This window comes from Pelodiscus sinensis, chromosome 16, assembly GCF_049634645.1.
Source record: "Pelodiscus sinensis isolate JC-2024 chromosome 16, ASM4963464v1, whole genome shotgun sequence".
In the NCBI taxonomy this organism is placed as follows: Eukaryota; Metazoa; Chordata; order Testudines; family Trionychidae; genus Pelodiscus; species Pelodiscus sinensis.
This window is the reverse complement of record NC_134726.1, coordinates 2,001,547-2,024,923: the sequence shown is the minus strand read 5'-3', so window position 1 is coordinate 2,024,923 and position 23,377 is coordinate 2,001,547. Positions and strand designations below refer to the sequence as shown.

Below are 23,377 nucleotides of genomic sequence, written 5' to 3'. Positions count from 1 at the left end.
ACGGCAAGCACCAGGCTCCACCCCGCAGCCCTGCCGTGAAGAACTGGCCCATCAGCAGAGCCTTCCCCGGGACGGAGAGGCTGCCCCCTCCCCCACCGGGGCTGCCTCTACACGGACATGCAGACCCCGCTAAGCGGGAAGCAAATGACAGCGCCCGGCCTCCGGAACAAGGCTGCCAGCCCCCTGCTTGCCTCACGCGGTGGAATCACTACTCCCACTCGCGGCACGGCGGGGACACGCCCCACCCACAGGCAGGCAGCCAGGAGTGCTCCAGGAGCTCAGGAAATCAACGTAAGGCATTCGAGAGCGTCTCGCACAACCCTATCAATAACCTAGGGACACTCAACCTAGATGGGGTCCTCTAGGGTGGGTGCATACCTCTCTGGACAACCGTTCCCAGAGAGCCGTTAGCGGTCCACAGTCATGCTGGAAGAGCGTAACAAGGGGGCTTCCACAGGGATCAGTCTGACGACTGGTTTGCAGATGCAACCAAGCCGGGAGGGGTTGCAAGTGCTTTGGAGAACAGGGCCATAATTCAAACTGATCTGGACAAACTGGAGAAATGGGCTGAGGCAAACAGGATGAAGTTTAATAAGGACAAATGCAAAGTGCTCCCCTTAGGAAGGAACAATCCATGTGTCACACACAGAACAGGAAGCAATTGTCTAGGAAGGAGTCCTGCAGAAAGGGATCTAGGGGTCACAGTGGATCACAAGCTAAATAGGAGTCAGTGTGACACTGCAAAAAAAAAAAAAAAAAAAGCAAATATGATTCTGGGCTGCATGAACAGGAGTGTTGTGAGCAAGACACGAGAAGTCATTTTTCTGCTCTACTCTGTGCTGATTAGGCTCCAGCTGGAGTATTGTGTCCAGTTCTGGGCACCGCATTTCAGGAAAGACTTAGAGAAATTGGAGAAGGTCCAGAGAAGAGCAACAAAAATGACTGAAGGTCATATCCTTTATAGACTGAAAGAATTGGGCTTGTTTACTTTAGAAAAGAGAAGACTGATTGCAGCTTTCAAATACCTAAACAGGTATTACAAGAAGGAGGGAGAAAAAATATTAACCCCTTAATGCCTGATGACAGGCCAAGAAGCAATGGGCTTAAATTGCAGCAAGGGAGGTTTAGGTTGGACACAAGGAAAAACTTCCTGCCTGTCAGGGGGGTTAAGCACTGGAACAAATTGCCCGGGGAGGTTGTAGAATCTCCATTCCCTAGGTTTTAAGAGCAGGTTAGACAGACCTCTTTCAGGCACGATCTACACAGTGCTTGGGCCTGCCTGAGGGCAGGGACTGGACTTGATGGCTCCCGAGGCCCCTTCCAGTTGTATCTTCACAGAATCATACAAGTGAATGGCCCTACAGCAGAAACTCTCCAGCTCCACCAGACTATCCATGACCAGCGTGAAAAGAAGAGGGACCCAGCAGCAGCACCAGGCTTCTGTGCATGCTCAGATCTAGACTGCAAGCCCGACGGACCTCAGTCATCTAGACTGGAACTGTATGTGCCCTGCACAGCCACAGGCCTCAGCCTCGGGCCTGCAGGGGCATGTTACAGTGAAGACAAATCAGATTAAGTGAGGCTTGGACACGCTAAACCAATAGGAGGAACCAGAGCTCTCGGCACAGCCACCCAGAGCAGCACCAGCAGACAAAGGCCCCGAGCTGCAGAAGCAAGAATATCCATTTCAATTGGCCAGAGGGACTCGACTCGACAGCCACTTCGACACGTGAAGTGGTGCAGGGCCAGGAGATCAGAGGATTTTTGCTTGCCAGCCTCAACTGTGCCGAGCACTGTAGGTCAGAGTTCACAACAAGAGCAAGGGAGAGGACGGTAGGAATTAAAGCTGCACGCCTGGCAGGAATTCCTTATCCCTGACAGTTCTCCTGGCCCCAATGTTCTGCTCCAACCAGGGCGCTCAAACTGTTAATGAAACTGTGGCCTCCGTTTCCAAGGAAGCCAGCAAGCAACGGCTGAGTGAAAGCAAGGTCACGTGAAGCCAGCAGATGACACAGAGGCCAATGAAACCCACGAATCCCTCCCGAGTCTCAAAAGAGAAGTCGGGAATCCCCCCCCGCGAGAGCTGAGCCAGACGTCTGGCTGCCATGCTGATGTCGGACTTGTCTGAGCCCCCAGGGACAGGAGAAAGTGGAAGTGAGGAGTCAAACCTGAACGGCAGCACATGACTGACACCATAGCAGTGTTTTCGGGTTCTGTAGCCCAGAGAACCATCTGCACCAGAGGAAACTCCTCCCGGATGCCCCACAGTGAACACCGAGCGCTGCTCGGGCTTCGGGGCGGCACTACAGAAGCCATGACACCTGTGGCTTTAATTAACTAAAGCTGGCTCAGCTGAAATCCGCTCCTGAGGTCCCTCAGTCAGCGTCGCCAGGAGCCTCGTCCCTGCAGCGGGGCCACGGCAGGCCTTCGCCGTGCCCAGGCACCAGAGGAGCGCTGCAGGATGGGGTGGAACTGGCCAGTGAACACAACTGCTTTGCAGCTTCCGTGCGGCAGGGCCCAGTGACCGGCGGGGAACGCTGCCCGCCCCGACCTCAGCGCTGAGCTCCGCAGGAGGAGGCGGGTATCCAAACCGCTGCAAACAGAACAGCCAAAGGGAGAGAACCCAGCTGCTTCAGCAAGGGCGCTGGGCGCTGCCCTTGGAGCCCAGAGATACGCTCTGCGTGCAGGGCAGAGACTCTCCTAAGTGGGGGTGGGCAATGAAAGGACGACAGCTCGTCTGGGTGAGCCCTGGCAGGCCGCTGCTGCTACGTTTCCCTGCACCTCCACGGGTACCAGCGGTCGCAACTCCCATTGGCCGCAGAGCGGCATTCCCAGCCAATGGGAGCCCCGGGAAACAGCACGGACCAGGACACCGCTTCCTGCAGCTCCCATTGGCCAGGAACGGCAATCTGCAGCCAATGGGAGATGCAAATCGCCAGCACCTGGCTAACCCTAGTGCACCGGATCCGGCCCGTGGGCCCGTATTTGCGCACCCTGAGCTAAGTCCACGAGGCCAAATCCACCCTCGACATAACTCCACCCAATTCATGGGGACAGATCAAACAGACATTCTCCAACACGCACTCCCGAGTACAGCCCTCGGGCATGGAGAGGCGGAGACACTTCTCCAGGGAACCCTCGCGGCGCTGCTCGAACAGACAGAAGGTGCATCACAGATGCTGCATCTGTCCTGGCAACTTTCCTCGCCTTCCCCACCGTCCCACTTGCCCGAGCCGCCTGGACTGACACCAGGGTTCTGGCGGCCATCTTGTCCAGCCCTGCTCAGAGACAGAGGCGACTCAGCGTTGAAACACAGCGGCCTGCTTCTGCTAGTGCCCTTCTGCTGCCGCGCCGCTTCCGGGGGCCGCGACCACGTCCAGCCGCCGGCTCAGCCCCGAGGATAGGCCATGTGCTCCGAGAACTGAGTGATTTTAAAGCACTCCCTTCCTGTTTCCATAGAAACCAGGACTGGAAAAGGCAGCTTCCCTTATCAGCACTTCGAAGCCGACCTGCAGGACTACAGCAGACAGCTGTCTGCCGGGCACCGCCTTGCGCCCCATGGCACGTGGGCACCCGGCCGCGAGACAAGCCAGCGCTGGCGGCAGCGAACCCCTGGGCCCTGGCGAGGAGGGGCAGGGTGGAAGGCCAGGCTTTAACCCCCAGATCTCCCTTTTCCTCCCCAAACCCAGCAGGGAGGGGCCGCCTCCTGTCAGTCCTGAGCACAGACGCTCCGAGACTTCCCGAGTGCCTCGTGACCTCAGGTCCCACGGAGGCGCCTGGAAGAGACTGGGCTTCCAGAAGCGGTCAGGCCTCCTGTCTGACGACGATCCGGCCCTTTCAGGTTGCCCACAGCGTGAAGCCCCCAGAACCAATCCCCACTAGACAGCCCGGAGCCCAGTCACTTGCCACCATGTTCCCCTTCAATGGTTCCGTGAGCAGCCTCCCGTTCCGAGCGCTCTGCGCCAGGCAGCCCTGGCAGAGAACCGGCACGGCCGTGCAAACAAAGGGCTCTGCCGCGGCACCGGAGAGCAATGGCACGAATAAACACTTCATTAAAGGTGGCGAGGTGCAACCCCCCCGGGGCCCGGCCTGTGGCACATCGCAAACTCGCCAGCATGAGCGAGCCAAAGCAGCCTCCTCGGAGCTCGGATTTTACACTCGCCACGTGGCTTTGTTTTTCTGCACAAAGACGAGGTCAGCGCGCTACACAGAGCGGCGTGGGGCTTCTCCACGCAGAACGCTCTGGCTTTGCCGGGTTCAGAGCGGCACCGCGTACAACGCCCTGCTCCAGACAGGGCCGATCCGCTGCAGGGTTCCAGGTCAGACCTCAGGCAGCTCGCCTCTCCCAGAGCCGAAATGAGGCAGCAGGGCAAGTCAAAAGAAGAGGAGTGTGATCTGCCCAGGAATTGCAAACGAAGAATGACTTAAGAGGCAAGAGCAATCCGCTGGGTGGACTGGAAACGGGGCGAGCGCAAGCCAGGACCCTGCACGGCCGTGTGTTTGAGGTGGTGCTGTGGTGTGGCAACACGCCCCTGAGCAGCGCTCCTAGTGGTTACATGCCACCAGCTGTGACGCCGTCTGGGAGCAATTACCGGCAGTTTCTGGTGTGTGCGTTGGATGGGCTTGCGGTTAAGGCACAAGGCAGCCTGGGACTCCGGAGACTAAACCTCAAGTCCCTCGTTTCTCCAGCGGTGACACAACCATCTGGCCCACGGCAGCCTGGTCTCTTTAGACCAGCGGCAGGCAATAACCGGCCCATGGGCCAGCCATGGTTCGCCGGGGTAGCCCCTGCTGGGCCGCCGCCACTGCAGTACTTCTTGTGCCTCTGCAGGGCTGGGCGATCGCAGCTCCTGGCGGCCGCAGGCTGCTGTTCCCGGCCAATGGGAGCTGTGGGGAGCGGCGTCCCAGTCTGTGCCATTTCCCGCAGCTCCCATTGGCCAGGAATGGCGATCCACGGCCGACGGGAGCCGGAGGCACCCATACCCGGGGAGGTGCCGGGCAATACGGCAGCGGTGGCCTGCCAGGGGCTACCCCTCGTGAACCGCTGCCGTCCTATTGCTCGGGATGAGCTAGTCTACACATTCAGACGGTTAACCCATGAGCCAGGGACTTCCCGTTTCAGGCCCCGCCTTCGCTGCAAAGCGATTAGCAGGGGCCAGCTCTCTGTAAACACGGCCTAGCCAACCCACGGCGCTGCGGAGTGCTTGGGGGACATCACAGCCAGCGGCCAGTAACCGGTCAGTGCTAGGAGAGGCGATACGCAAGAGCACTACTATGTAGCGATGCCAAGCCGAGGAAGTCCCTTGATGCCGCCTCGGGGTCGCTCCTTCCCACGGCACCGTGACACGACAGCGCTAACTCGGCTCGGTCGCGCTTCCGCGGGCATGAACTTGGAGACACCCCGGCACAGACGAGCTAAGGCAAAGAGCGGCCACCGATTTTGGGAGCCCCGCTGGAGACGTGTTGGGCCCTGCGAGGTAGAAACGCGGAGCGCCTCTCGTTCCACCTGCAGCCTGAGTCCCACGGGCTGAGCGCCTCGGAAAATCAGGCCCCTCCGCAGACGCCTCAACCCAGCAGCCACTTTTGGCAAGGCAAAGCACACACTTCCGCAGCAAGGCTGGCACAGCGCCCGGCCCGCCCGCCAAAGCTGCCTATCAGGGTTGTTGCGCAAGCACCTCCCAACCAATCCCGGGGCAGAGAGGAAGGAATTCTCCCCAGACAAGCGGAGCTACACACACTGCAGCCCAGTGCTCGGTCACACGCCCTTCCGCCCACGTGCTGATCTTCGCAAGAGCCGGGGGACAAACCCACATCCACTCCACTGCCTCTGCCGGTGCCGGAAGAGTACCCTGGGAGACGGGGACCCTCTTCATTCCGTGCTGGCTGGGAACCCTGGATCAGCCAGCACGGAATGAAACCTGCGCCGAGGGACAAGGCCGCGGGCAGGAATGAGCTCCTGGCCCAGGCGGTGCCAGCGACGATGGGCCTAAGCTCCACGCACCCTGCCCGGATCAAACACTCTGGCCCGCACGCTCGTCTCTCAAAAGCCCACTTCAGTCCCCTGCGAGAGGCACTCCCACCACAATGCCTCTCTCGCTGTGGGAACACCGGCCATTCCAGCAGCCTCTTCAAGCCCCGGCGCCAGCGTCTGCTCCTTTGATCTTTCAGCGGGGAGAAAATCCAGGGCCCGAAACGCTGGGCCACCTGCGCTCACAGACACGGGACCCCTGTGCCCACGCCTGGCGTTGGCACTTACAGGGGGTGACTGGGTACGGAACCCGGGGTGTGACTTGCACAGCACCCTGCGCTTCCAGAGCCATCAAGGGCTGCGGACCCCGAGCTTCCTGGCAGGCTAGTATGATCCCAGGAAAAGGAGACAGAGAAGGCAAGCAGCATCCCAGGGCCACGTAGCAAATCAGTGGCAAGAGCTGAAATTCAGAGCCAGAAGTCCCCTGATTCCCAGTCGCATGGTCATTCAGCCAGACCAGGCTGTCTTGCTGGTAGGACACCTGGGGCCCATTTGAACAGCTGCTCCGTGCAGCAGCTAGCACTAGAGTCCACGGGGGAGAAGCAATCCCTGATTTGGTCCTGAGTGGGGCAGAGGATGTGGGCCAAGCGGTAAATAGAGCTGAACCACTCGGTAACAACAGCCGTCATGTAACTTAAATGTCATGTCCGTGGATGTGGGGGTGGAAAACACCAACCCGGTCCACCGAGGCAGCATTTACCTGCCGAAAGGGGGCTACACAAAATGGAGGCAGCTAGTTAAGCAGAAACTGAAAGGAACAATCACAGGAGTGAAATGCCTGCAAGCTGCAGGAAAAGTATGAAAAAATCCCATAACAGACACACAGATTAAATGCATAACTCAAATGATAAGCAATAGGAAGAGGACTACAAGCCACCACCGTGGCTATACAGACTAAGAGGGAGATCCTTTAGAAACTGGAAGTCAAATTCTATCAAGGAAAATGCAAATGAGCTAAAACTCTGGCAAGACAAGTGTAAAAGTATAATCAGGCAGGCCAAAAAGGAATTCGAAGGACAACTAGCAAAGGACACAAAACTAACAGCAAAACAATTGTAAGTACATTAGAAGCAGGAATCCTGCCCCTGGACGCGCGACATATTAATGGAGCATTCAAAAAAGACAAGGCCTCTGCAGAGAAGTTAAATGAATTCTTAGCTATGAGGAAGATCCCCACACCTGAGCCATTCCTTCCTGGTGACACATCTGAGGAACTATCCCAGACGAGGTGTTAGAGGGGGGTTTGGAATAGACTGATATTACCGTCAATTAACGGAAACCAAAATTAATGCATAATTTAACACATTAATTGCACAAAGCCTCAGCTCCAATCCTTATTTGAAAAGGCAGAAAATATCCACAAATATTAGAATAAATGGCATTCTATTATTATATAACAGTAAATTAAAATAATAATTAATATTTTTTTTTAATTGCTTGACGGCTCTACTGTTTCATGGCTAGCAGCAGGACTAGGGATGTAAGTGACTAGTTGACTGATAAGCATAAGCTTATCAGATAGTCGGCTAGTCCCTCAACTAGTCGCTCCCTTCCCCATGGCTGCCTCTGTCACAGGGAGGCAGCGAGAGGGGAAAGCAGGAGCCAGTGCTGAGGGGAGCCAGCTTAAAAGCTGGTTCCCCCCAGCACCGTTTCGGCAGGGGAGTAGCAGGAACCAGGCGTGAGCTGGGAACCAGCTGATTCCTGGCTCATACCCAGTCCCAGATGCTGCACCTCTGCTTTTTAAATGTATTAGGATCCTGCCGGTAGGCTCTTAATACATTTAAAAAGCAGAAGCGCAGCGGGGTATGGACTCACACAAGCCGGGATAGCTGATTCCTGTCTCATGCTGGACCCCCCCAGCTTTAACCTTTTAATACATTTAAAATGCAAAGCCAGCTCTTTTAAAGGCAGAGCTGCAGTGGGGTTAGCTCCAGGGAAAAGCTCTCAAGCAAAGTGAGCTGTCATGGGATCAGAGGGAAGGGCCTCTCATGGATTGGTAACCAGTTAAGAGACAAGAAACAAAGGGTAGGAATAAATGGTTGGTTTTCAGACAGGAGAGAGGTAGCAGAGTCCCCTACGTACTGGGACTGGCAGCTGTGTTGTTCAACAGTCTGAGATGATCTGGAGAAAAGGGATAAAATGTGAGGTGACAAAGTTTGCAAGATTACTCCAGATGGTTAAGTCCCAAGAAGCCTGTGAAAGTCATGGTCCGCCCACACCTTGAACACTGCATGCAGCGCTGGTCACCCTATCTCAAAAACAGGTAAATCAGAAAAGGTGCGGAGAAGGACAACAAAAGCTATCAGGAGGCTGGAACAGCTTCCCTATGAGGAGAGAGTAAAAACACTGGGGCTTGTGAACTTGAAAGAGAGACACCTAAGGGGGATATGAGAGAGGTCCAGAAGATCATGAATGGTGTAGAAAAGTGAACAAGTGTTATTTAGCCCTTCCCACCACATTAGAACCAGGGCGTCCCCCGTGAAATTAATAGGCAGCAAGTATAAACCAAAAGGAAATATTTCTTCATACAACACCCAGCCTGTGCAACTCACTGCCAGGCCCAAAGCACGAAAGGGTTCAAAAAAGAACCAGATCTGCACATGCAGGATAGGTCCCTCAGGGGCTGTTTGCCACAAGGGTTAGGGATGCAGACGCACGCTTTTGCTGTCCTTAGGCCTCTACCCGCCAGATGCTGGAAGTGGATCGCTTGATCAGTGCTGTTCTGTGCCTTCCCATTGCAGCACCAGGCACTGGCCACTGTCGGAAGGCAGGGAACCGGACCTTTGGTCTGGCCGCTCTGATGGTGTCACGAGGCCAGGACCTGAGAATGCCATTTCAAGACTCTCCCAAGGGCTAGCATGTCTTTGTACCCACTCTGTTCAGGTGACGGCCTCTGTTCCCGACACATCACGTTCCCTCTCGCCTTCCCCCCTCGTGCATCACGAGGGATGGTTCCCAGCTGGGACCGAGCCAAACGTAGCCCTGCGCACTTCTTGCCACGCCAGCGCCAGACCCTCCTCTAAGCACCAAGGAGTGAAGGAAAAGCTGCACGTCCACTCTGCTTTGGCAAGAACCGTGTTGTCATCACAAGCTCCTTACCACACACAGGACAGGAATGCTGCGGTCCCGCCCAAGCCGCCCATGCCGGAGGCTTACAACAACAGCGCGTCTTCCAGCCTCCACAGCCCCAGCGTTCAGCCCCAACCAGCTTCCCACAAGGGAAATCAAGGGCAGGCCACTGCTAATGGGGTCGGAGGCCAGCGGCTGGAACGGGGAACCAGAAAGCCCCTCTCCCCTTGCACAGAGCACCAGGGAATCCCAACTCCATCGCGGGCTCAGCTGCCCCCTCTACTGCGCTGGGCTCACTGAAGTGTGCTTCGAAGAGAAGGACAAAGCCACAGCAACCAACTCCCTTGGGTCTTTTTCAGGCCGCTCATCACTTCCTGTTCAGAGCCGAAAGCTGGAAAGTCAGACACGGGCAGGCACCCCATTGGACAGCTATTCTGTCAGTCACAAAACCTTGTCCCCACTGCTAACACTAAATCCTGGTGTTTGTAGCAGGACAATGAGGAGGACTGGTGGAGAGTCAAGAAAGGGAGAAAGCAGCCTGGCCATCCTGGCTTAGAGACCCCCTCACCCACCCAGTCCCACGCTCAGATTCTTCTCTCTGCCCCCTGCCTACCCAGGCTGTTCCCAGCGAGCTTGCTGCGGCAGGAGGGCAGACACAGGGCACAGCAGGGGGCAATCCATGGTCAAGTCACCCCCACCCCCGAGAGCTGCTCTGGAGGCCACTCAGATATCAATCTGGCGTCCAACATACAAGAGACCTCCAGGGACCAAAGGGGCCATGAAAAGAGGACTGCCCCCTAGCAGCCAATGGGCAACCGTGGCCAGGGAGCGGCTCTCCAGCTGAGTGGGCCATACGATTGTCATAACCAAGACAGTCGCCTGAGATAAGCGCAAAACCCCCCCACATGCCTAGAACGTGCCGGGGGGGGGGGGGTATGGACCCTCGCAGCACTCTCACCAGGTGCAGAGGGGGTGCCTGGCTTTCCCAGTCAGCGCGGGGGGCAGTCAGCACCCACCCCCCCACGGGCCCTGGCTTCACACACCTGTCACTCAAGCAACACCAGTAGGAAAAAAAACCTGCATGGAAGGAACTAGCAGAATCTAGTGACCCTGCGCCTGGGCAGCAGCAAAGGAAATGTCTTGCGGGCCGCACACAAAAGCACAACGGGCTGTTCCCCGCTGCGCGAGCGCGTAGAGACCATCGCTGCAGAGCGAGCCCTGCGCAGTGAGCGGCACTGCCACCGCCGCGCCCGGCACAGAGCGCCAGGACCCACTGCCACCGCCACGCCCGGCACAGAGCGCGAGGGCCCACTGCCACCGCTGCGCCCGGCACAGAGCGCCAGGGCCCACTGCCACCGCCGCGCCCGGCACAGAGCGCCAGGACCCACTGCCACCGCCACGCCCGGCACAGAGCGCGAGGACCCACTGCCACCGCTGCGCCCGGCACAGAGCGCGAGGACCCACTGCCACCACCGCGCCCGGCACAGAGCGCCAGGACCCACTGCCACCGCCACGCCCGGCACAGAGCGCGAGGACCCACTGCCACCGCTGCGCCCGGCACAGAGCGCGAGGACCCACTGCCACCGCTGCGCCCGGCACAGAGCGCGAGGGCCCACTGCCACCACCGCGCCCGGCACAGAGCGCGAGGGCCCACTGCCACCACCGCACCCGGCACAGAGCGCCAGGACCCACCGGCATGAACCCACTGCCACCACCGCGCCCGGCACAGAGCACCAGGACCCACCGGCATGAACCCACTGCCACCACCGCGCCCGGCACAGAGCGCCAGGACCCACTGCCACCACCGCGCCCGGCACAGAGCGCGAGGACCCACTGCCACCACCGCGCCCGGCACAGAGCGCGAGGACCCACTGCCACCACCGCGCCCGGCACAGAGCGCGAGGACCCACTGCCACCACTGCGCCCGGCACAGAGCGCCAGGACCCACTGCCACCACTGCGCCCGGCACAGAACGCGAGGGCCCACTGCCACCACTGCGCCCGGCACAGAGCGCCAGGGCCCACTGCCACCGCTGCGCCCGGCACAGAGCGCGAGGACCCACCGGCATGAACCCACTGCCACCACCGCGCCCGGCACAGAGCGCCAGGACCCACTGCCACCACTGCGCCCGGCACAGAACGCGAGGGCCCACTGCCACCACTGCGCCCGGCACAGAGCGCCAGGGCCCACTGCCACCGCTGCGCCCGGCACAGAGCGCGAGGACCCACTGCCACCGCTGCGCCCGGCACAGAGCGCGAGGACCCACCGGCATGAACCCACTGCCACCGCTGCGCCCGGCACAGAGCGCGAGGGCCCACTGCCACCACTGTGCCCGGCACAGAGCGCGAGGGCCCACTGCCACCGCTGCGCCCGGCACAGAGCGCGAGGACCCACCGGCATGAACCCACTGCCACCACCGCGCCCGGCACAGAGCGCGAGGACCCACTGCCACCGCTGCGCCCGGCACAGAGCGCCAGGGCCCACTGCCACCGCTGCGCCCGGCACAGAGCGCCAGGGCCCACTGCCACCGCTGCGCCCGGCACAGAGCGCGAGGGCCCACTGCCACCGCTGCGCCCGGCACAGAGCGCGAGGGCCCACTGCCACCGCTGCGCCCGGCACAGAGCGCGAGGGCCCACTGCCACCGCTGCGCCCGGCACAGAGCGCGAGGGCCCACTGCCACCGCTGCGCCCGGCACAGAGCGCGAGGGCCCACTGCCACCGCTGCGCCCGGCACAGAGCGCCAGGACCCACTGCCACCACTGCGCCCGGCACAGAGCGCCAGGACCCACTGCCACCACTGCGCCCGGCACAGAGCGCGAGGGCCCACTGCCACCACTGCGCCCGGCACAGAGCGCCAGGACCCACTGCCACCACTGCGCCCGGCACAGAACGCGAGGGCCCACTGCCACCACTGCGCCCGGCACAGAGCGCCAGGGCCCACTGCCACCGCTGCGCCCGGCACAGAGCGCCAGGACCCACTGCCACCGCTGCGCCCGGCACAGAGCGCCAGGACCCACTGCCACCGCTGCGCCCGGCACAGAGCGCGAGGACCCACTGCCACCGCTGCGCCCGGCACAGAGCGCGAGGACCCACTGCCACCGCTGCGCCCGGCACAGAGCGCCAGGGCCCACTGCCACCGCTGCGCCCGGCACAGAGCGCCAGGGCCCACTGCCACCACCGCGCCCGGCACAGAGCGCCAGGGCCCACTGCCACCACCGCGCCCGGCACAGAGCGCGAGGACCCACTGCCACCACCGTGCCCGGCACAGAGCGCGAGGACCCACTGCCACCACCGCGCCCGGCACAGAGCGCGAGGACCCACTGCCACCACCGCGCCCGGCACAGAGCGCGAGGACCCACTGCCACCACCGCGCCCGGCACAGAGCGCGAGGACCCACTGCCACCACCGCGCCCGGCACAGAGCGCGAGGACCCACTGCCACCTCTGCGCCCAGCACAGAGCGCCAGGGCCCACTGCCACCGCTGCGCCCGGCACAGAGCGCGAGGGCCCACTGCCACCGCCGCGCCCGGCACAGAGCGCGAGGACCCACTGCCACCGCCGCGCCCGGCACAGAGCGCGAGGGCCCACTGCCACCGCCGCGCCCGGCACAGAGCGCGAGGGCCCACTGCCACCGCTGCGCCCGGCACAGAGCGCGAGGGCCCACTGCCACCACCGCGCCCGGCACAGAGCGCGAGGGCCCACTGCCACCACCGCGCCCGGCACAGAGCGCGAGGGCCCACTGCCACCACCGCGCCCGGCTCAGAGCGCCAGGACCCACTGCCACCACCGCGCCCGGCACAGAGCGCCAGGACCCACCGGCATGAACCCACTGCCACCACCGCGCCCGGCACAGAGCGCGAGGGCCCACTGCCACCACCGCGCCCGGCTCAGAGCGCGAGGGCCCACTGCCACCACCGCGCCCGGCTCAGAGCGCGAGGGCCCACTGCCACCACTGCGCCCGGCACAGAGCGCGAGGGCCCACTGCCACCACTGTTCCTGGCACAGAGCGCGAGGGCCCACTGCCACCGCTGCGCCCGGCACAGAGCGGGAGGGCCCTCTGCCACCGCTGCGCCCGGCACAGAGCGCCAGGGCCCACTGCCACCACTGCGCCCGGCACAGAGCGCGAGGACCCACCGGCATGAACCCACTGCCACCGCTGCGCCCGGCACAGAGCGCGAGGGCCCACTGCCACCACTGTGCCCGGCACAGAGCGCGAGGGCCCACTGCCACCGCTGCGCCCGGCACAGAGCGCGAGGACCCACCGGCATGAACCCACTGCCACCACCGCGCCCGGCACAGAGCGCGAGGACCCACTGCCACCACCGCGCCCGGCACAGAGCGCGAGGACCCACTGCCACCACCGCGCCCGGCACAGAGCGCCAGGACCCACTGCCACCGCCGCGCCCGGCACAGAGCGCGAGGGCCCTCTGCCACCACTGCGCCCGGCACAGAGCGCGAGGGCCCACTGCCACCACCGCGCCCGGCACAGAGCGCGAGGGCCCTCTGCCACCTCTGCGCCCGGCACAGAGCGCGAGGGCCCACTGCCACTGCTGCGCCCGGCACAGAGCGCGAGGGCCCACTGCCACTGCTGCGCCCGGCACAGAGCGCGAGGGCCCACTGCCACCGCTGCGCCCGGCACAGAGCGCCAGGGCCCACTGCCACCGCTGCGCCCGGCACAGAGCGCCAGGGCCCACTGCCACCGCTGCGCCCGGCACAGAGCGCCAGGGCCCACTGCCACTGCTGCGCCCGGCACAGAGCGCGAGGGCCCACTGCCACCACTGCGCCCGGCACAGAGCGCGAGGGCCCACTGCCACCACTGTTCCTGGCACAGAGCGCGAGGGCCCACTGCCACCGCTGCGCCCGGCACAGAGCGGGAGGGCCCTCTGCCACCGCTGCGCCCGGCACAGAGCGCCAGGGCCCACTGCCACCACTGCGCCCGGCACAGAGCGCGAGGACCCACCGGCATGAACCCACTGCCACCGCTGCGCCCGGCACAGAGCGCGAGGGCCCACTGCCACCACTGTGCCCGGCACAGAGCGCGAGGGCCCACTGCCACCGCTGCGCCCGGCACAGAGCGCGAGGACCCACCGGCATGAACCCACTGCCACCACCGCGCCCGGCACAGAGCGCGAGGACCCACTGCCACCGCTGCGCCCGGCACAGAGCGCCAGGGCCCACTGCCACCGCTGCGCCCGGCACAGAGCGCCAGGGCCCACTGCCACCGCTGCGCCCGGCACAGAGCGCGAGGGCCCACTGCCACCGCTGCGCCCGGCACAGAGCGCGAGGGCCCACTGCCACCGCTGCGCCCGGCACAGAGCGCGAGGGCCCACTGCCACCGCTGCGCCCGGCACAGAGCGCGAGGGCCCACTGCCACCGCTGCGCCCGGCACAGAGCGCCAGGACCCACTGCCACCACTGCGCCCGGCACAGAGCGCCAGGACCCACTGCCACCACTGCGCCCGGCACAGAGCGCGAGGGCCCACTGCCACCACTGCGCCCGGCACAGAGCGCCAGGACCCACTGCCACCACTGCGCCCGGCACAGAGCGCCATGGCCCACTGCCACCGCTGCGCCCGGCACAGAGCGCCAGGGCCCACTGCCACCACTGCGCCCGGCACAGAGCGCCAGGACCCACTGCCACCACTGCGCCCGGCACAGAGCGCGAGGGCCCACTGCCACCACTGCGCCCGGCACAGAGCGCCAGGACCCACTGCCACCACTGCGCCCGGCACAGAACGCGAGGGCCCACTGCCACCACTGCGCCCGGCACAGAGCGCCAGGGCCCACTGCCACCACTGCGCCCGGCACAGAGCGCCAGGACCCACTGCCACCACTGCGCCCGGCACAGAGCGCCAGGACCCACTGCCACCGCTGCGCCCGGCACAGAGCGCGAGGACCCACTGCCACCGCTGCGCCCGGCACAGAGCGCCAGGGCCCACTGCCACCGCCGCGCCCGGCACAGAGCGCGAGGACCCACTGCCACCACCGCGCCCGGCACAGAGCGCGAGGACCCACTGCCACCACCGCGCCCGGCACAGAGCGCGAGGACCCACTGCCACCACCGCGCCCGGCACAGAGCGCGAGGACCCACTGCCACCACCGCGCCCGGCACAGAGCGCGAGGACCCACTGCCACCACCGCGCCCGGCACAGAGCGCGAGGACCCACTGCCACCACCGCGCCCGGCACAGAGCGCGAGGACCCACTGCCACCACCGCGCCCGGCACAGAGCGCGAGGACCCACTGCCACCACCGCGCCCGGCACAGAGCGCGAGGACCCACTGCCACCACTGCGCCCGGCACAGAGCGCGAGGGCCCACTGCCACCACTGCGCCCGGCACAGAGCGCGAGGGCCCACTGCCACCACTGCGCCCGGCACAGAGCGCGAGGGCCCACTGCCACCGCCGCGCCCGGCACAGAGCGCCAGGGCCCACTGCCACCAGCCGCGCCCGGCACAGAGCGCGAGGACCCACTGCCACCACCGCGCCCGGCACAGAGCGCGAGGGCCCACTGCCACCGCCGCGCCCGGCACAGAGCGCGAGGGCCCACTGCCACCACCGCGCCCGGCACAGAGCACGAGGGCCCACTGCCACCACCGCGCCCCGGCACAGAGCGCGAGGACCCACTGCCACCGCTGCGCCCGGCACAGAGCACGAGGGCCCACTGCCACCACCGCGCCCGGCACAGAGCGCGAGGGCCCACTGCCACCACCGCGCCCGGCACAGAGCGCGAGGGCCCACTGCCACCACCGCGCCCGGCACAGAGCGCCAGGACCCACCGGCATGAACCCACTGCCACCACCGCGCCCGGCACAGAGCACCAGGACCCACCGGCATGAACCCACTGCCACCACCGCGCCCGGCACAGAGCGCCAGGACCCACTGCCACCACCGCGCCCGGCACAGAGCGCGAGGACCCACTGCCACCACCGCGCCCGGCACAGAGCGCGAGGACCCACTGCCACCACCGCGCCCGGCACAGAGCGCGAGGGCCCTCTGCCACCACTGCGCCCGGCACAGAGCGCGAGGACCCACTGCCACCACCGCGCCCGGCACAGAGCGCGAGGACCCACTGCCACCACCGCGCCCGGCACAGAGCGCCAGGACCCACTGCCACCGCCGCGCCCGGCACAGAGCGCGAGGGCCCTCTGCCACCACTGCGCCCGGCACAGAGCGCGAGGGCCCACTGCCACCACCGCGCCCGGCACAGAGCGCGAGGGCCCACTGCCACCGCTGCGCCCGGCACAGAGCGCGAGGGCCCACTGCCACTGCTGCGCCCGGCACAGAGCGCGAGGGCCCACTGCCACTGCTGCGCCCGGCACAGAGCGCGAGGGCCCACTGCCACCGCTGCGCCCGGCACAGAGCGCCAGGGCCCACTGCCACCGCTGCGCCCGGCACAGAGCGCCAGGGCCCACTGCCACTGCTGCGCCCGGCACAGAGCGCCAGGGCCCACTGCCACCACTGCGCCCGGCACAGAGCGCGAGGGCCCACTGCCACCACTGTTCCTGGCACAGAGCGCGAGGGCCCACTGCCACCGCTGCGCCCGGCACAGAGCGGGAGGGCCCTCTGCCACCGCTGCGCCCGGCACAGAGCGCCAGGGCCCACTGCCACCACTGCGCCCGGCACAAAGCGCGAGGACCCACCGGCATGAACCCACTGCCACCGCTGCGCCCGGCACAGAGCGCGAGGGCCCACTGCCACCACTGTGCCCGGCACAGAGCGCGAGGGCCCACTGCCACCGCTGCGCCCGGCACAGAGCGCGAGGACCCACCGGCATGAACCCACTGCCACCACCGCGCCCGGCACAGAGCGCGAGGACCCACTGCCACCGCTGCGCCCGGCACAGAGCGCCAGGGCCCACTGCCACCGCTGCGCCCGGCACAGAGCGCGAGGGCCCACTGCCACCGCTGCGCCCGGCACAGAGCGCGAGGGCCCACTGCCACCGCTGCGCCTGGCACAGAGCGCGAGGGCCCACTGCCACCGCTGCGCCCGGCACAGAGCGCCAGGACCCACTGCCACCACTGCGCCCGGCACAGAGCGCCAGGACCCACTGCCACCACTGCGCCCGGCACAGAGCGCGAGGGCCCACTGCCACCACTGCGCCCGGCACAGAGCGCCAGGACCCACTGCCACCACTGCGCCCGGCAGAGAGCGCCAGGGCCCACTGCCACCACTGCGCCCGGCACAGAGCGCCAGGGCCCACTGCCACCACTGCGCCCGGCACAGAGCGCCAGGGCCCACTGCCACCACTGCGCCCGGCACAGAGCGCCATGGCCCACTGCCACCGCTGCGCCCGGCACAGAGCGCCAGGGCCCACTGCCACCGCCGCGCCCGGCACAGAGCGCCAGGGCCCACTGCCACCGCCGCGCCCGGCACAGAGCGCCAGGGCCCACTGCCACCGCCGCGCCCGGCACAGAGCGCGAGGGCCCACTGCCACCGCCGCGCCCGGCACAGAGCGCGAGGACCCACTGCCACCGCTGCGCCCGGCACAGAGCGCGAGGACCCACTGCCACCACCGCGCCCGGCACAGAGCGCGAGGACCCACTGCCACCACTGCGCCCGGCACAGAGCGCGAGGACCCACTGCCACCACTGCGCCCGGCACAGAGCGCGAGGGCCCACTGCCACCACTGCGCCCGGCACAGAGCGCCAGGGCCCACTGCCACCGCTGCGCCCGGCACAGAGCGCTAGGGCCCACTGCCACCGCTGCGCCCGGCACAGAGCGCCAGGGCCCACTGCCACCGCCGCGCCCGGCACAGAGCGCGAGGGCCCACTGCCACCACCGCGCCCGGCACAGAGCGCGAGGACCCACCGGCATGAACCCACTGCCACCACCGCGCCCAGCACAGAGCGCCAGGACCCACTGGCATGAACCCACTGCCACCACCGCGCCCGGCACAGAGCGCGAGGGCCCACCGGCATGAACCCACTGCCACCACCGCGCCCGGCACAGAGCGCCAGGGCCCACTGCCACCACCGCGCCCGGCACAGAGCGCCAGGGCCCACTGCCACCACCGCGCCCGGCACAGAGCGCCAGGGCCCACTGCCACCACCGCGCCCGGCACAGAGCGCCAGGGCCCACTGCCACCACCGCGCCCGGCACAGAGCGCCAGGGCCCACTGCCACCACCGCGCCCGGCACAGAGCGCCAGGGCCCACTGCCACCACGGCGCCCGGCACAGAGCGCCAGGGCCCACTGCCACCACGGCGCCCGGCACAGAGCGCCAGGACCCACTGCCACCACCGCGCCCGGCACAGAGCGCCAGGACCCACTGCCACCACCGCGCCCGGCACAGAGCGCCAGGGCCCACTGCCACCACCGCGCCCGGCACAGAGCGCCAGGGCCCACTGCCACCACTGCGCCCGGCACAGAGCGCCAGGGCCCACTGCCACCACTGCGCCCGGCACAGAGCGCCAGGGCCCACTGCCACCACTGCGCCCGGCACAGAGCGCCAGGACTCACCGGCATGAACCCACTGCCACCGCAGCGCCCGGCACAGAGCGCGAGGACCCACCGGCATGAACCCACGCCCTGCCCCCCGCTCCCCAGCCACGACCGTCACCCACCACAAGCTTCGTGTTGCTCTCCAAAGCGCCCACCCAGCCCCCACTGGGGCTCTGCACGCCCCACTAGCCAAGGGGGCCTCCGCTCCAGGTGACTGCAGCCACAAAGTAGGCCGTGCACCTGCAGGCGCAAGTCCCTCCCTTCAGGTCCTGACTGGAGCCTGCATTCAGCTGCTCTCCGAGCATAGGCCCCTCCTCTGGGCCAAGGCAGCGTGGGAGAGCTGGAAGGGCCCTGCTGCTGAGGGGGGAGCAGGACGGGGCAGAGCACCTCAGACTCAGGGCTTCTCCCCTCGGGGGCGGGGGTGGGGTTTGGGGGCAGGCATGGGGGTAGGCAGGAGTCTCAGAGGAAAAGGGGAAGGGGTCTGAGGCTGGGAAAAGGGGTGAGGCAAAGGATCTTGGGGCCGGAGGAGCGAAGTCTCCCTGGGGTGACACTGGGAGTAGTTGGGGGGAGGTGTGAGATGGAAGCCAGGCCCCCCAGGGGAGGAGGGTAAGTTCCCAGAGCTGGGGGGGGGAGGAGAGGAGGCGGCAATACAGGAGCAGGGGCTGATGGAAGAGGACCTGGGAGTCTCCCCCCCCCCCCCCCCCCGCCCTGGGGATGATGGAAGGGGACCCCAAGAATCTCGCAGGGGCTGTGGGAGAGTCCCCGGTGGAAGGGGGGGGGGAGCACGGAAATCCCGCAAGAGCTGTTGAGGGTGGGGAGAGTCCCCCGGGGGCTGGTGGGGAGGGGTCCCTGGGGGAGTCTGGGAAGGGGCCCGGGAATCCCGCAGGGGTTGTGGAGGGCCTCGGGGGGGGGGGGGCGTGGAAGGGGCCCCGGGAATCCCACGGCGGCTGGGGGGGGGCTGTGGAAGGGGCCCCAGGAATCCAGCAGCAGCTGGGGGGGCCGGGGAAGGGGCCCCGGGAATCTCTCGGGGTGCGGGGGGCCCCCCAGCGAGCGGGGCGGGGACCCAGGAGGGACTCTGGGGGGTGGGACTCTCTCGGGGGCTGTGGGGGACCCTTGGGAGGGGCCGGGAATCTCTTGGGGTGTGGCAGGGCCCCCCAGTGAGTGGGGCGGGGGCCGGGGGGTCCTGGGGGGGCCCAGGAATCTCTCGGGGCACAGCGGGGGGAGCCGGGGGGGCCCAGGAATCTCTTGCGGGCTGTGGGGGGGATCCTGGGGGGGCAGGAATCTCTCGGGGGCTCTGGGGGGTGCCCGGGAATCTCTCGGGGGCTCTGGGGGACCGAGGGGGGCCGGGGAATCTCTCCGGGCGCTGCGGGGGGGCTCGGGAATCGCTCGGGGGGGCCGGGAATCTCTCGAGGGCCGGGAGGGGGCCCGGGAATCTCTCGGGGGCTCTGGGGGGGGGCCGGGAATCTCTGGGGGGGCCGGGGATTCTCTCGGGGCGGGGGGGGGGCCGGGGATCTCTCGGGGCGGGGGGGGGGCCGGGAATCTCTCGGGGCGGGGGGCCGGGAATCTCTCGGGGGGGGGCCGGGAATCTCTCGGGGCTGGGAGGGGCCCAGGAATCTCTGGGGGGGGGGTCCGGGAATCTCTGGGGCGGGCGGGGGGGGGCCGGGAATCTGTCGGGGCGGGGGGGGGGTCCGGGATTCTCTCGGGGGGGGGGGGGGCTCTTACCGGCCCCGCTCAGCGCCGCCCCGCTGCCATCCCGGCTCTGCCCGGGCCCTGCGCCGGCTGCGGGGGAGGCTGCTCGGCGGCCAGCTGATCCCGGCGCCGCCTCACGTGACCCGATCTCGTCACGTGACCAGGGGAGGTGGCGCTGCGAGGGGGTCGAGCGCCCCCTGCCGTGATCCCGACTCCCCGGCCTGGCCCCGCCCCCTGCGGCCCGCGGGCCGGGCCGGTGTCCGAGCGGCCCGCGGGCCGCAGGGACTCCCGGCTCCCCGGACACAGCAGTGGGGGCAGAGCCCCTGGGTCCTGACACAGCCCCCATCCCCATGGCCCCTCCAGCCCTGGCAGAGCCCCTGGGTCCTGACACAGCCCCCATCCCCATGGCCCCTCCAGCCCTGGCAGAGCCCCTGGGTCCTGACACAGCCCCCCATCCCCATGGCCCCTCCAGCCCTGGCAGAGCCCCTGGGTCCTGACACAACCCCCATCCCCATGGCCCCTCCAGCCCTGGCAGAGCCCCTGGGTCCTGACACAGCCCCCCATCCCCATGGCCCCTCCAGCCCTGGCAGAGCCCCTGGGTCCTGACACAGCCCCCCATCCCCATGGCCCCTCCAGCCCTGGCAGAGCCCCTGGGTCCTGACAGCCCCCATCCCCATGGCCCCTCCAGCCCTGGCAGAGCCCCTGGGTCCTGACACAACCCCCATCCCCATGGCCCCTCCAGCCCTGGCAGAGCCCCTGGGTCCTGACACAGCCCCCCATCCCCATGGCCCCTCCAGCCCTGGCAGAGCCCCTGGGTCCTGACACAGCCCCCCATCCCCATGGCCCCTCCAGCCCTGGCAGAGCCCCTGGGTCCTGACACAGCCCCCATCCCCATGGCCCCTCCAGCCCTGGCAGAGCCCCTGGGTCCTGACACAGCCCCCCATCCCCATGGCCCCTCCAGCCCTGGCAGAGCCCCTGGGTCCTGACACAGCCCCCATCCCCATGGCCCCTCCAGCCCTGGCAGAGCCCCTGGGTCCTGACACAGCCCCCATCCCCATGGCCCCTCCAGCCCTGGCAGAGCCCCTGGGTCCTGACACAGCCCCCATCCCCATGGCCCCTCCAGCCCTGGCAGAGCCCCTGGGTCCTGACACAGCCCCCCATCCCCATGGCCCCTCCAGCCCTGGCAGAGCCCCTGGGTCCTGACAGCCCCCATCCCCATGGCCCCTCCAGCCCTGGCAGAGCCCCTGGGTCCTGACACAGCCCCCATCCCCATGGCCCCTCCAACCCTGGCAGAGCCCCTGGGTCCTGACACAGCCCCCATCCCCATGGCCCCTCCAGCCCTGGCAGAGCCCCTGGGTCCTGACACAGCCCCCATCCCCATGGCCCCTCCAGCCCTGGCAGAGCCCCTGGGTCCTGACACAGCCCCCATCCCCATGGCCCCTCCAGCCCTGGCAGAGCCCCTGGGTCCTGACAGCCCCCCATCCCCATGGCCCCTCCAGCCCTGGCAGAGCCCCTGGGTCCTGACACAGCCCCCATCCCCATGGCCCCTCCAGCCCTGGCAGAGCCCCTGGGTCCTGACAGCCCCCCATCCCCATGGCCCCTCCAGCCCTGGCAGAGCCCCTGGGTCCTGACACAGCCCCCCATCCCCATGGCCCCTCCAGCCCTGGCAGAGCCCCTGGGTCCTGACACAGCCCCCCATCCCCATGGCCCCTCCAGCCCTGGCAGAGCCCCTGGGTCCTGACACAGCCCCCCATCCCCATGGCACCTCCAGCCCTGGCAGAGCCCCTGGGTCCTGACACAGCCCCCATCCCCATGGCCCCTCCAGCCCTGGCAGAGCCCCTGGGTCCTGACACAGCCCCCATCCCCATGGCCCCTCCAGCCCTGGCAGAGCCCCTGGGTCCTGACACAGCCCCCATCCCCATGGCACCTCCAGCCCTGGCAGAGCCCCTGGGTCCTGACACAGCCCCCATCCCCATGGCCCCTCCAGCCCTGGCAGAGCCCCTGGGTCCTGACACAGCCCCCATCCCCATGGCCCCTCCAGCCCTGGCAGAGCCCCTGGGTCCTGACACAGCCCCCATCCCCATGGCCCCTCCAGCCCTGGCAGAGCCCCTGGGTCCTGACACAGCCCCCATCCCCATGGCCCCTCCAGCCCTGGCAGAGCCCCTGGGTCCTGACACAGCCCCCCATCCCCATGGCCCCTCCAACCCTGGCAGAGCCCCTGGGTCCTGACACAGCCCCCCATCCCCATGGCCCCTCCAGCCCTGGCAGAGCCCCTGGGTCCTGACACAGCCCCCCATCCCCATGGCCCCTCCAGCCCTGGCAGAGCCACTGGGTCCTGACACAGCCCCCCATCCCCATGGCCCCTCCAGCCCTGGCAGAGCCCCTGGGTCCTGACACAGCCCCCCATCCCCATGGCCCCTCCAGCCCTGGCAGAGCCCCTGGGTCCTGACACAGCCCCCATCCCCATGGCCCCTCCAGCCCTGGCAGAGCCCCTGGGTCCTGACAGCCCCCATCCCCATGGCCCCTCCAGCCCTGGCAGAGCCCCTGGGTCCTGACAGCCCCCCATCCCCATGGCCCCTCCAGCCCTGGCAGAGCCCCTGGGTCCTGACACAGCCCCCATCCCCATGGCCCCTCCAGCCCTGGCAGAGCCCCTGGGTCCTGACACAGCCCCCCATCCCCATGGCCCCTCCAGCCCTGGCAGAGCCCCTGGGTCCTGACAGCCCCCCATCCCCATGGCCCCTCCAGCCCTGGCAGAGCCCCTGGGTCCTGACACAGCCCCCATCCCCATGGCCCCTCCAGCCCTGGCAGAGCCCCTGGGTCCTGACACAGCCCCCCATCCCCATGGCCCCTCCAGCCCTGGCAGAGCCCCTGGGTCCTGACACAGCCCCCATCCCCATGGCCCCTCCAGCCCTGGCAGAGCCCCTGGGTCCTGACACAGCCCCCCATCCCCATGGCCCCTCCAGCCCTGGCAGAGCCCCTGGGTCCTGACACAGCCCCCATCCCCATGGCCCCTCCAGCCCTGGCAGAGCCCCTGGGTCCTGACACAGCCCCCATCCCCATGGCCCCTCCAGCCCTGGCAGAGCCCCTGGGTCCTGACACAGCCCCCATCCCCATGGCCCCTCCAGCCCTGGCAGAGCCCCTGGGTCCTGACAG

The 23,377-nt window shown here is 67.1% G+C and overlaps 1 protein-coding gene across 1 annotated transcript in view; it reads right to left on the bottom strand.

Annotated features, from left to right (window-relative positions):
- Window positions 1–20,396, bottom strand: part of ABCA3 (ATP binding cassette subfamily A member 3) — a 71,632-nt gene extending 51,236 nt beyond the window's left edge. The window contains exon 1 of the mRNA XM_075899035.1: window positions 20,258–20,396. The gene's annotated coding sequence lies outside the window, so the exon portion shown is untranslated. The remainder of the gene's footprint in view (window positions 1–20,257) is intronic.
- Between the last annotated feature and the right edge of the window lie 2,981 nt (window positions 20,397–23,377).